This window comes from Copadichromis virginalis, linkage group LG22 (genome assembly GCF_057382275.1).
Source record: "Copadichromis virginalis isolate Kocher_CV1m ecotype Utaka linkage group LG22, C_Virginalis_male_GT1.1, whole genome shotgun sequence".
NCBI lineage: Eukaryota > Metazoa > Chordata > Actinopteri > Cichliformes > Cichlidae > Copadichromis > Copadichromis virginalis.
This window is the reverse complement of record NC_140638.1, coordinates 26,195,907-26,209,861: the sequence shown is the minus strand read 5'-3', so window position 1 is coordinate 26,209,861 and position 13,955 is coordinate 26,195,907. Positions and strand designations below refer to the sequence as shown.

The window sequence follows — 13,955 nt, the reverse complement described above, 5'->3', positions numbered from 1 at the left end:
GCTGGTGTCTTGTTGTGCTTGCTATGCATCCCTGACTCGTTTCTTCTTTCTGCATCAAGTAAGGAATGTAGTGAAAGTTCCCAAGAGGTTAAAAACACCACTGAAAAAATGCCATCAGACCTGAGTTGGGACACTTGGATTATGGAGCTTCTGGACCAAGAGAGTGGATGGGAGCATGTGTTTAACAAGTAAGAGTATAACGTCCCCCAAAATGTCCCTAACTAAGAAAAACATGAGAAAAGGGTAATCAAATAAAAAGGCAGTCCACCCCTACATGCTCCTGTATAAAGAAACAGGTAACACAAAGCCTGCAGGTTGAGGTCCATGGCGGTGTCATCTTATATGTTGTCTCCAGGTCAAGGAGACAACATATAACATGGATAGACAGACAGATTTCAAAATAGCCAGCTGGAATGTTAAGGGGTTGAATAACGGGATTAAGAGGAAGAAAATATTAACATATCTAAAGTTATTGTAACCCACCTAAAATTTGCCTCATGAAAATGAACTGCTGTTCCCAAAGAATGTCAGTAGGTGGCACTATGAGATTGTTTAGTGCTTGTGAACTTGAGTTGAGAACTGTAGAGAAGGAGAATAGCGCTAAGGCTACGTATGCTGGTCGGAGCTACTCACCGAGTTTTTCTTTAATCCTTGTTCAAGAAAAAGGTTGTGTGTGAAGACACAAATTTTACTTTTCCGCTTGTTGATGCTGGTGTACCTCTGTTTTTGTGTTTTTTGTTCATTTCCGGTGAGTTGACTAACTGCGCTAGCATAGCAAGCTAATCGTCAGCTAATCATTAGCTTAGTATAATGTAAATTTCATGTGTTCCTTTTAAGTGCTGTATTATCTTTTTATTTCTTCACTTGTGAATGTTTTAAACCAATCGGAAATATTTCTTTGGAAGCTAGTAGGTAAGTTTTATTTATTGTAATGAGATGATAAATATGAGCAGTCTTTGGCTAAATAGTACTGCGACCACGTTTTGCACTTTCCTCGTGCATCAGTAATGTACATTCTCTCAATTCATTGGATTGATGTGACTGCTGTTCACAAAATATGAGATTTGAGTTAAATTTGTATGATGTGGAAATTGTTTTAAGGTTCTTTGATTAATTTTATTATTGATTGCATTAAGTCGTTATATACAAAGAGTGAGAGACATTTGGTCACTAGTGTTAATTAAGTTGTTATATGATATTCATGTAAAATATGTTCACTGCCCTGTGCAGGTTGGTTTTTTTGTTGGAGTCTAAAGTTGCGAGCCAGGATTCCGGATCCCCAGCTGCGATGCAGGAAAGATTTCCAGCCTACTTAAAGTGACAACTGCGTGACTTCTTGACAGATAAGCTTATGAGATCTCAGAACAATACACTACCCGGGTAGTACTACTAACATTAACACTATACTCACACACCTGAACTGAAAAGACTGAAAAGAACTCTGAACACTGAACTCTGAACTCTAAAACTGAATACACAGACTGACAAATATGGACAATTGGAACTGTTGTGAACTGTTGAATGACTGTTTTTGGTTTGTTTTGAATAAATGTTGACTGTTCTTTGAGCTGTGTGTCATTCGCGCCTTAGTCGATTCCTAGACACCATAAGCCTAAGATCCTAACTTTCTCTACATTCAGTAGTGGTAAAGTATCGTGTGTTACATTATCAAGAGTTGATATAGCCTTTATTCAAGAAATGCACACGTGTAAGTCAGAAGCCTTAAAACTTAAATGTTCCTGGGTAGGTAAAGTCTTTTCCAGTCCTGGAACTGGTAAAAGTAGGGGAGTGTCGGTTCTGATTCATAAAGCAGTTAGCTTTACTGAAACAAAAGTAATAACATATAAGGAAGGTAGATTTATATTGGTTTATGGACAACTACTGGACACACCAATAATTTTATGTAATATCTATGCACCTAATGCGGACATACTCGCCTTTTTTCACAACCTGTCACAGTATCTTTTGGAATTAGAAGGTGCACAAATAGTGGTAGGAAGAGATTTTAATCAAATACTGGATCAAGACCTAGATAGATCACTTCCTAGGAGAGGCACAGAGGGTAAATCTGTAGTTGCCATAAGGCAGATGACCTCAGATTTAGGTCTGAATGATATTTGGCGGACAATGCATCCAGAAGGCAGGGAATATTCCTTTTACTCTCTGCCTCATAATGTTTATACTAGAATCGACTACTTTCTTATTTCTGAAGCCTTAGTGAATAACTCTATAGATTCAAGTATTGGTAACTAAGCTGTAGTGCCTCTTCACCTCACTGTGCAATACCTTTTGTGCAATACTTTTGTAAATAGTCAACGGTGCAATAGACTCAATTCTTGAAATGTGCAATTCACTTGTATTTTTATTTTTATTCCTATTTATTCTATTTATCCCCTTCGTATATTTTATTTATATTGTCTCTGTATTTATATATATATATGTGTGTGTGTGTGTGTGTGTGTGTATTATATATATATATATATATATATATATATATATAATATTCTGTAACTCTGTAACTTCTGTCGGTGCTGTGCTTTTTTGGAAATCGAATTTCCCAGAGGAACCCACCCGAGGGATTAATAAAGTTCTATCTAATCTAATCTAATCTAATATAGTATTCTCGGACCATGTGCCAATTTTTCTATGTCTTGGAAATATTTTACAGATTCCTCAAAGCCGCAGATGGCATTTAAATGTGTCCTTAATTAAAGACTCTGGGTTTATTAAATTGATAAGCGATGAAATACAATTTTACAAACAGACAAATAATCGAGAGGACACTACATTGGCTACTTGGTGGGATGCTGTTAGGGAAAATATTCTAAAACACTTCTTCAGTAAAGACTCAGAGAAGAGAAACACACAGAACTTCTTGCTAGCAAGGGCAGCCTCCAGACTGAGACTCGCGCTGAGCTTTGCCCTTGTCTTTATTTTATACTTCAGTGTGTGTGTGTGTGTGTGTGTGTGTGTGTGTGTTACTGCTTGTCAAAGGGTCATATACATAAAAGCACAAAAGGTACATCCTTGGTCACAAAGAGGGTAGTCTCCCCCACCCTAGATGGTTCACCCTTGATAACACGGTGGGGAAGTCCAGCAGTTCATCTAAACAAAAGGCACTTAGACTAAAACAGACATAGCTATGTTAAAACAATAAAACAAGGTGCAACCTCTCATGCTCCCAGGACGTGGGGGTGCATTCCTGGGGTGCACACCAAGCCTGCAGCCTGTTAGAGATCACACATCCTGTCACTACACAATTAATTATATGCCTCTAAGCATACATGGTTAAATATTTCCTAATACAAATAACTACAAGCAGTATTCTACCATATGCAAACTTATATCACTAAAAGATTATACTGACTACTAAATACAATTTTCCATTGACAGATGCTATGAAGGCATACTTAAGGCGGAGGACAATTTCTTACGCTTCCTTTAAAAAGAAGGCAGCTAACAAGAATATCATTACGTTAGAAGCCAAATTAAAGGCACTTGAGGCAGTACATTCCCATACAAAAGACAGAGTTACGTTGAATAAAATTGTTAAAGTTAAATATAAGTTGAATGTACTGTACAACAGAAAGGCAGAATACGCTTTATTTCGCATTAATCAAGCATATTGGGAAATGGGAGAAAAGCCGAGTCGTTTATTAGCATACCGTCTTAAACAGAAAGACAGTATGAACCATATCCCAGGCATACGACAATCAGATGGGGTTATTTTAACTTCTTTTAGACATATAAATGATGGATTCAGGGCCTTTTACAATAATCTTTATTCTACACAAGAGAGTTTAGATGAACAGAAATTCGAAGCATTCTTTACTGATTTAAACCTGCCACAGCTTTCTACTACTGACCAGCAGATTATAGATGCTCCAATTACAGTGGAGGAGATTACCCGTGCAATTAACAGTATGCCACTTAATAAAGCTCCAGGATTAGATGGGTTACCATTGGATTTCTATAGAGCATTTGAGGATATGTTAAGTCCCCTGTTGCTCGATGTTTATAATGAGGCGTTCAAAGTAGGCTCATTACCTCAGTCAATGCACTCTGGACTTATAACATTTATTCTTAAAACTGGGAAAGACCCTTTAGACCCAAGTGGTTACCGCCCCATATCTTTGCTGAATTCTGACCAAAAAATCTTGGCAAAGGTCTTAGCGGGTCGATTAAAAGTAGTAATGGCGAAAATAATTCATGCAGACCAATCTGGTTTTGTTCCAAACCGCTATGGTTCAGATAATATTAGGCGGTTGGTTAATTTGCAAAATTATGTATATGATTCAGTATATCCAACAGTGGCCCTATCGCTGGATGCTGCACAAGCTTTTGATTGTGTTGAGTGGGATTATCTGTTTAAGACATTAGAAAAGTTTGGTTTTGGTGACAATTTTATTAGGTGGATAAAGATATTATATGATTCGCCTTCAGCGCGAGTATTGACGAATGGGCTCATATCAGACCTATTCCTTTTACTGAGATCCACAAAAATGGGTTGTCCCCTTAGCCCCGGTCTTTTTGTAATTGCTATAGAGCCTTTGGCACAAAAACTGAGAAATAATGTAAATATATTTGAAATTTCGATGGGTAATAGTCAACATAAGCTTCTATTATATACAGATGATGTGTTGTTACTTATGACCCAGCCTGGGAAGTCAATTCCAGCCCTATTAGAATGTATAGAAAGCTTTACGCTGCTTTCAGGGTATCGCGTCAACTGGGATAAATCAGAGGCAATGCCTATGTCAGGACACTGCCCCCATACTTTATTTAAACAGTTGGGAGTGTCATGGTTCTGGGTCAGTTTCGACCCAGTATTTTGAGTTTTGATTGATTAGTTTATTTTTGAATGTTTGTTGTGGTTTTGGGCGCTATGAGTATTATTATTATTATTATTATTAGAATTCTATGTTTCTGTTTATTCATGTTTAAGGATTTGTTCTCGGTTGTATCTCACGTTTAGTTTAGTTCAGGTTCCATGTGTCATTCTGTCTGTCTCTGTGTCAGGTCTGCGTCTTGGTGTAGTGTTCTCGTTTCCTGTTTTATTGTGAAGGTCTGCGTCCCATGTGAGTGTGTTCAGTTTTACCTCTGTTTCGTCTTGTTGATTATTCCCAGCTGTGTCCACCACCTGTGTGTAATTCCCCTGTGTTTCTCTGTGTGTATTTAAGTCGTGTCCTCTGTCATTGTAGTTGCTGGTCCGTCTGTGTTTTCCACCATGTTTCATCCGTGTGTTCCCTGCCGTCACCATCTTGTACCGTCGTCCACCTTGCTTCATGTTTGAGTTCCGGTTCGTATTCAGTAGTTTAGTTGTCTCCAGTCTAGTTTAGTTTGTGCTCCATTTGCTGTTTGTCTATATTTATTTCGTGTCCAATAAACCACCTTCACTCCTCCACTACTGCCTGCGATTGATCCTCATTTATTATTTTTATACGGCTTATCTCACTCGCCGTGACAGTACGGACCAGCCAGCTATGGATCCAGCGGCATTCAGTCCACCCAGGGAGCTTCGGGAGGCCGTTATTGACTCTGCTTCTAGATTAATTAACCAGTGGTTAGAGCATGAGGGAGACGCCTCTCTTTACACTGTGGAAGCCAACCTACAACACCTTATTTCCGGTTATCCCTGGCTATTGGACTCTCTGCATCCGCTCGTGCAGAGTTTCGTTCTCCACGAGCTTCACCTACACCCCCCCGCCGCTACCGCAATTTTTTATGTTTCTACTGAGGATAACAATGATTTCTCACCCATGGCCATAGCTTCTAAGACTGCCTGTTCTGAACCCTCGTTCCATGTTTATGACCGTGTCCGCTCCATTGTCCCATCCTCACTTCCATCCCAGTCAAATGCCAGGCCTGTAATGCTGCCCTCAGTTCAGTCAGCAGCCGCGCTGCCCTCAGTTCAGTCAGCAGCCGCGCTGCCCTCAGTTCAGTCACCCACTCCACCACTTATTACAACTCCACTACAGTCGTCTCCACTACCTGTAGGTCACTCTGTAGCCGCTTCGCTGCCTATTGCTCTGTCGCCACCAGTTCAGCTGTCTGTCCGCTCGTTTACTCAGCCACCATCCTCACTATCTCATTCAAAGCAGGGAACACACTTCACCACAATATCTGCTGGTTCTCTTAAGCTGGCCATGTCAGAGACAGTTGCTCCCTCTAGGGCCTCCCCAGAGGCTGGGTGTCAGTCACCAGCCAACTCTGGACCCCTAGAGGTCAAGACGCCAGCGCCAGCAGCCTCATCGGAGAACTCACCAGAACAGTCTCAGCTCTCAGCACCCCCTGAGAGTTCAAGTGAGTTCACCCGTCCGCCTCCGTCCTCTGCTGAGTGTATTGGGGAACACTTTCAGCCCTCTGAGGACTGCATCCCACTGTTGCTGCCTGAGTCTAGCCACTGTGCTGCTCAGTCCCAGCCAGTGTCCACACTGGCAGAGGTCTCTGTGCCTGCTGCTTCAGTGTCTGTTTCCACTGGAGGGCCAGAGGGGCCCGTCCAGTCTCAAGCCATGTTAGCTGGGGGTTCAGGTGAACCCAGCCAGCATCCTGCCTCGTCGGCTGGAGGGCCTGAGGAGCCCAGCCAGCCTCAAGTGTCGTCAGCTGGGGGTTCGGGAGAACCCAGCCAGCCTCAACTGTCGTCAGCTGGGGGGCCCGAGTTGCCCGTCCAGCCTCAAGCCAAGTCAGATGGTGGGTCTGAGGAGCCCACCCAGCACCATGCCTCGTCTGCTGGGGGTCCTGGAGGACCCAGCAAGCACATCCTCACGTCTGCTGACGGTCCGGGGAAGTTTGTTTAGCCACCACCTGCTGAATCATCCCCTGTGGCTTCTACACCGTTGCCTGCATCCACATCACCTCCTGCAGCATCACTGCCTGCAGCATCACCACTGTCTGGTTCCGCAGCCGTCCCGCTGCCGTCAGGTTCCGCCGCCGTGCCTTCATCCACGCCTGGTCCAGCCTCTGTGCCTTCGTCTGGCCCGGCTCCGCCTTCGTCTGGCCCTGCCTCGTCTTCGTTTGGTCCGGCTTCAGCTCCGCCTTCATCTGGTTCGGCTTCAGCTCCGCCTTCGTCTGGTCCTGCCTCGTCTTCGTCTGGTCCTGCCTCGTCTGGTCCTGCGGTTGCCACACCGCCATCAGAGCCAGCTCGACCCGTTCTGCCTCGCCTCTGCCGGCCGTTTTCCGGGCCTCTAAGTTGGCATCATGGCCTTCGGGGACGGCCTCCGGAAAGAGTTCGTCGCCGCCGCTGGCATCGCGGCCGACCTCCGGACCTGCTCAGTGGCCGCCACTGCCTTCCAAGTGGTCGGCCTCCAGAACTGTTTGCCCGTCGCCGCCGTTGCCGTGTGCACGGTAGGCCTCCAGAACTGTTTGCCCGTCGCCGCCGTTGCCGTGTGCACGGCCGGCCTCCAGAACTGTCTTGGTCCTTGTGTTGTCGACCCCCTGAACTTTTCTTAGACTCTTGTTGAGCTCTAGTTTGGTTTTGTTTTTGATCTGTTTTCCTGTGTTCGTGGACTGTTTTCTTGTGTTTTTGGACTGGTTTTGGCCTTCATCTGGTCCGGCTCCGCCTTCGTCTGGCCCTGCCTCGTCTTCGTTTGGTCCGGCTTCAGCTCCGCCTTCATCTGGTTGGGCTTCAGCCCCTTGTTTTTGGTTTCGTACCCTCCTTCCTTGACCCCCTCCACCCACCCTGGTCTGGTGCTCTGTTTTGTTGCTGTCTTTTTGTTTGGGGCTGTCGGGGGCCAGCCCCAAAATGGGTCAAAAGAAGAACTTGACAGGCTCAGAAAAGTCAAAAATAGTGAGATATCTTGCAGAGGGATGCAGCAGTCTCAAAATTGCAAAGCTTCTGAAGCGTGATCATCGAACAATCAAGCGTTTCATTCAAAATAGTCAACAGGGTCGCAAGAAGCGTGTGGAAAAACCAAGGCGCAAAATAACTGCCCATGAACTGAGAAAAGTCAAGCGTGCAGCTGCCAAGATGCCACTTGCCACCAGTTTGGCCATATTTCAGAGCTGCAACATCACTGGAGTGCCCAAAAGCACAAGGTGTGCAATACTCAGAGACATGGCCAAGGTAAGAAAAGCTGAAAGACGACCACCACTGAACAAGACACACAAGCTGAAACGTCAAGACTGGGCCAAGAAACATCTCAAGATTGATTTTTCTAAGGTTTTATGGACTGATGACATGAGAGTGAGTCTTGATGAGGGGGGCGTCAGTAAGTTCAAGCCCTGATGGTATAAAAAATCTGTTTATGCTTTGATTAAGTCGGAGATCAGCCCTGTCTGCGAACGGAACTGGTCTTCCCACGCGTGTATTCATTAAAATCAATTGTCTGACCAAGCTCTTCTGGACCATGGTTGTGTTTACTCTCCTTCCTCAATATTTGAACCTTAACATGGGCCAGATGGATGGGCCCGTGGCTGGATTGGTAAAGGGCAGAGAGCTCCAGTCCGACTCAGATGCCAGCAAGGTGGAGGTGGAGTACTGGTTTGGGCTGGTATCATCAAAGATGAGCTTGTGGGGCCTTTTCGGGTTGAGGATGGAGTCAAGCTCAACTCCCAGTCCTACTGCCAGTTTCTGGAAGACTCCTTCTTCAAGCAGTGGTACAGGAAGAAGTCTGCATCCTTCAAGAAAAACATGATTTCCATGCAGGACAATGCTCCATCACACGCGTCCAAGTACTCCACAGCGTGGCTGGCAAGAAAGGGTATAAAAGAAGAAAAACTAATGACATGGCCACCTTGTTCACCTGATCTGAACCCCATTGAGAACCTGTGGTCCATCATCAAATGTGAGATTTACAAGGAGGGAAAACAGTACACCTCTCTGAACAGTGTCTGGGAGGCTGTGGTTGCTGCTGCACGCAATGTTGATGGTGAACAGATCAAAACACTGACAGAATCCATGGATGGCAGGCTTTTGAGTGTCCTTGCAAAGAAAGGTGGCTATATTGGTCACTGATTTGTTTTTGTTTTGTTTTTGAATGTCAGAAATGTATATTTGTGAATGTGGAGATGTTATATTGGTTTCACTGGTAAAAATAAATAATTGAAATGGGTATATATTTGTTTTTTGTTAAGTTGCCTAATAATTATGCACAGTAATAGTCACCTGCACACACAGATATCCCCCTAAAATAGCTCAAACTAAAAACAAAAACTACTTCCAAAAACATTCAGCTTTGATATTAATGAGTTTTTTGGGTTCATTGAGAACATGGTTGTTGTTCAATAATAAAATTATTCCTCAGAAATACAACTTGCCTAATAATTCTGCACTCCCTGTAGATTTTTCCAGTTATACAAAAAGATGGATTATTTTGGCTCTTACTACGGCCAAACGGGTCCTGCTAAGACATTGGCGGAAAAAGAACCCCCCCTCCCTATGAAGAGTGGCTAAAGACAATGGCTAAGTTGGCGTCTTACGAAAAAGTGACTTATGGTTTATTAGACAAATTGCATCAATATGATTGTATTTGGTCCCCCTTTACAAGCTGGCTTTCTGTAACTTGAAGAACAGAGGAGTAATGACAGAGTGGTGGTGTGGGAATTGGTGTGCGAAGAAAGAATAGGATAACTTCCCTTTGTTTTTTTTGTTGTTGTTGTGTTTTGTTTTTGTTTGTTTGTTTTTTAAACTATTTATTTATGTAGTTATCCTTAAGCTCTGTTATTGAAGTTTAAAATGAAATAAATAAAAATTGTTGATGATAAAAAAAAGTTTAAACTTCAAAGCTCATGCATGCATGCACATCCAGTGCTCAGTGTCTAATTGTGTGTTTGTGTTTTTACCTTTTTGCAGTAGCGCAGTGAAACATTTGGGCGGTGGATAAATAATGGAAAATAAAATTCAGACTACAGACAGCTTCAGGTGAGTACACGTGGTGCACAAGGACCAAATCTCACCTTCTCAACCTGGACAAAATGAATTATTTTACACTGATACTGTAAACTTTTGTTTGTGTGTCAGGTTTCCATACATCGGAAACAGCTGCTGCATCTGTAATTCTGTCCGTCCCGAGGAGAGTCCACACTCTACATCCTTGGCTCACCTATAATGACGCACAGGTGCTGCACACAACTAGATCTGCAGCTTGTGAGGAACAGCAGCACTCAGCCTACATCCTGTTTTACAAGATTAACGTAAGAAGACACAGCATCTCATCCTGAAGTGAGAGAATGGCACGCCAGCTGCAGCCTAATCCAATCTCTCTTCTTTTCTTTTTTCGGTGCCCAGACACCCTTCAGTTTCATCATGTCATCCCTAACAATACAATGTAGAGTTGGATGGAGGATGAAGACAGCAGAGAGCAAAAGAAACAGGTAAGAGCAGACAGGTAGTCAGAGTTAACAAAAACTTTTAAAGCCAGTGTAGCTTCTGTTTTGAACACATTTATTGATGACAATTTTACATAAATAAGCAGTGTGTTATACTGTTATCAGATGTGGAGTCTCACGAACCACTTTAATAGTGTTCAAGTTTTCTGAAAATCTTGTGAATGCTACAACTCTGTGACGAGAAGTAAGTCTCCTAGGTCTTTAAATTTGTATATAGGTGAATCTAGTAGGAAGCTGAAGGGTTGCACTGCGGGCCATCTGTAGAGGTGTAGAGTCAACAACCTGTCTGTGAACGTGGACAAAACAAAAGAGATTGTTGACTTCAGGAGAGCACAGTGGGATCACTGCCCACTTAACATGAATGGATCCTCTGTGGAGGTCGTCAAGAGCACCAGATTTCTTGGTGTCCACCTGGCGGAGAACCTCTCCTGCTCCCTCAACACCAGCTCCATAACCAAGAAGGCCCAGCAGCGTCTCTACTTCAAGCAGAAGCTGAGGAAAGCCCATCTCCCACCATCCATTCTCACCACCTTTTACAGTGGGACTAACAAGAGCATCCTAAGTAGCTGCATCACTGTCTGGTATGGTAACTGCAGCGTATTAGATCGCAGTACCCTACAACGGATTGTGAGAGCAGCTGAGAAGATCATTGGAGTCCCTCTCCCCTCCTTATAACACCCGCTTGCTGGAGGACCCCACACAGCCTTCAAACACACTCTTCACCCTGCTGCCTTCTGGAAAGAGGTCCCAGAACATCCGGGCCCTCGCTACCAAACTACGGAAAAGTTTCTTCCCACAAGCCGTCAGACCCCTGAACACTCAGTGACTGCACTGGCACACGCACACCTTCACACATGTCACTACCAAGCACTTATCTGCAGTATCTCACACTCATACACATACATACAGACACCAAGTTACTTTTGCACAATACTCAGCATTTTGCACATTTCCATTGTCTTGTGTCTGTATCGTCCTGTTCTGTCTAGTTTTGCACTGTTTTGTCTTGTTTATTTTTGCAATTTATGCACACTGCACTTTATGTAGTCCTGGGTTTGTCCGTATATGTCATATATAGCACCAGGGTCTCGGAGGAACGCGGTCTCATTTCACTCTGTACAGTACCTCTGCACGTGGTTAAAATGACAATAAAAGCCACTTGACTTGACCTGTTTTTGTAGCAGTTGCTTGGAGACGAGCACCATACAGTTCAAATGAGCATACATTCCAAAATATGCAAATGAGCCCCATACATCATAATGCTGATGTTTGCTGTTCAGGGTATGAACGTTCTATGCTGAAAGTTTATAAATATACAACCTTTGACTGCTTGTTTTCAGTTGAACTTTTGCAAAGCTGAGGAGATTTTGGCTGCGATCACATCAAGTCCAAAGATGTTTAAACTTCTTTTTCACAGAAAGGTAAGTTTGAAGAGACTCGCAGCACATTTCTCTGAATGTTTTCTTATGGTAAATAAGCATTTTTGAAACTTTTAAGGAAGCTTCTTGGATGATTTCTGTAAAAACTGAATTTTGAATCCAAATGAAGGATATTGTATTTTCTTACCATATACTTTGTTTTATGCCATTACTGATGTTGCTTTTCTTGTTTCTAAACAGAAATCACACAAACAAAACGTGGCAGAGAAGGAAATTCCTTCTACGTCTCATCAGAGGTAAAGAAATGCGCCGCTCTTTAATGCTGCTGGAGATATTTATAGCAGTGGTTTAGTTGGAGCTGTTTTATTTCCCTTTTATTGGTGTTTCGTATTTACATCTTTTTTACTACTTCTAGTCTTGTCTATAATTTCTATTGATTCAGAGATTAGCGTTTGAAAATGTAGAGTGTAAATGTACAAAATACATGATTTTGTTCCATTACAGTTATTAATTTTTATCTGCAATCTCCAGCATGTACTCCTTGTTAAAAATTTCCACTTTGAAAAATAACATTTACACTTTTGTCCTCATCAGCATCCCGGATGCTTGTGTTGCTGAAAATGGTCAAAAGAAGAAGAGAAAATGGAGACACCTCTGCTGTTCCTCGGTTTGCTTTTACACGAAACATATGAAATGCACATTCTCTTTAAATTGCACTTGTTAATTTAAAGTGACTTTACTTTTTTAATAAACTTATGTTTGTTCGTCCTCTGCAGCAAACTGACAGCGATGCAGAGGCAGAGAGCAACACTGTGAAGACACAAAAAAAGTGTCGCTGGTTTCTTTTTAAATTCTGGAAGGTATGTTTTATGGAAAGAGTCACTGTCATCAAGCATTTACTCATCACAGTTAAATGCGAAGAATTAAGAGTAATTTAGCACATCCATGTCCTCAAATTAAGTTCAAAGATGTTTAAAGGTTTTTTTTTTCACAGAAAGGTAAGTTTGAAGAGACTTGCAGGATGTTTCTCTAAATATTTTTTATGGTAAATAAGCATTTTTGAATCTTTTAATGAAGCTTGATGGATGATTTCTGTAAAAACTGAATTTTGATCAGAACCAAATGAAGGATTTTGTATTTCATAGGACAAACTTTAAAACTCAATTTAAAGCACGAATAAATTGTTTTTAATTTATTTAAAGATATTCCTATATATCTGCTTCATGAGCTGACAGCTCACTAAAGTGATAAATAATATGAAATAATACCAAATTTTCTAACTGGACACTTTTCATGGAGAGACTCCCTTGGTATGTTTGTTTTATGCCATTACTGATGTTGCTTTTCTTGTTTCTAAACAGAAATTACACAAACAAAACGTGGCAGAGAAGGATATTCCTTCTACGTCTCATCAGAGGTAAAGAAATGCGCCGCTCTTTAATGCTGCTGGAGATATTTATAGCAGTGGTTTAGTTGGAGCTGTTTTATTTCCCTTTTATTGGCATTTTTCTTCCACCTTGTGTATTTACATCTTTTTTACTACTTTTGGACGTCCTCCAAAATGTTTCAACTTCAAAGCTCATGCATACATGCGCATACACTGCTCAGAATCTTGACATCTTTCCTAATTTTGTGTTTGTGTTTTTACCTTTTTGGAGCAGTGTAGCATGCGGTGGGAAAAAAATAGAAAGTCAAACTGGGACTATAGACTGCTTCGGGTGAGTACACGTGGTGCACAAAGACTCACTTTGTCAAAGTGGAGAAAATGAATTATTTTACACTGATACTGTAAACGTTGCGCGTGTGTGTCAGGTTTCCAAACATCGGAAACACCTGCTACATGAACTCCTGCCTGCAGAGCCTCCTCAACATTGAGGAGTTCATAAGAGACATCAGGCGTCAGGGGGTTTTGTGGAGCACAGATCCAGAAGCTCAGCTCTTAAGGTGCGCTACGTCAACCTTCTACTTTCTTCAAAAACCTGAAGAACAAAGAGATCTAACAGCAGAAATGTCTGTTTACCCTTCCTTTCTACAGAAGGCTTATTGATGTCAGGGACTGTCACGAGTCAACAGATTATGGCCTTAAAGATCACCACCTAAGAGCTTTTAAGAAGGCATTCAGCAGTCAAGCTCCTGAATACACCGGCAGTGCACAGAAAGTGCGTCAGCTATTTGGACATTTCGTTTTTTGCTTTACCTTCTGATTTTGATGTACTGTTTTAAATCTCTCTGCTTTTCTTTCAGGACGCT

At 42.4% G+C, this 13,955-nt stretch overlaps 1 long non-coding RNA gene across 1 annotated transcript; it reads left to right on the top strand.

Annotated features, from left to right (window-relative positions):
• Positions 1–264: 264 nt before the first annotated feature.
• Positions 265–11,741, top strand: LOC146683509 (uncharacterized). The gene is made up of 6 exons (XR_014917504.1): positions 265–748; positions 1,231–1,380; positions 9,791–9,859; positions 9,959–10,131; positions 10,226–10,311; positions 11,667–11,741. It is a non-coding gene; the product is annotated as an uncharacterized LOC146683509 (long non-coding RNA).
• The last annotated feature ends 2,214 nt before the right edge of the window (positions 11,742–13,955 follow it).